Source organism: Ipomoea triloba, chromosome 16, assembly GCF_003576645.1.
Source record: "Ipomoea triloba cultivar NCNSP0323 chromosome 16, ASM357664v1".
NCBI lineage: Eukaryota > Viridiplantae > Streptophyta > Magnoliopsida > Solanales > Convolvulaceae > Ipomoea > Ipomoea triloba.
In genome coordinates, this window is record NC_044931.1 from 7,893,100 (window position 1) to 7,893,446 (window position 347).

Consider the following 347-nt stretch of genomic DNA (forward strand, 5'->3'; position numbering starts at 1 on the left):
AAAAAAAAATAATAAAATAATAAAATATCTCCACAACTTATCAGTTGGGGTCCAAACAGATAAAGTTTCGGTGGAAAATAATCCAGATAGAATAATTTCCGAAACTAAAAATTTATTCCAGACTAACCCTCAAAATTGGGCTAGGTTCGGTACACCGCGAAATTTAGCGATGTACGATCAAAATAAATTTTCGCTGCTATGGGCTAATCTAATTAAATAGGAAATTCAAGAATAATAGTATGGTGTCTAGAAATCCATTTCCTAGGACAAACAAGTCCAAATACTAGTTCCTAAAAATTTTACGGTTCGTGAGCGGTACGTAGGTTCGCAGCTTAATAACAACTATA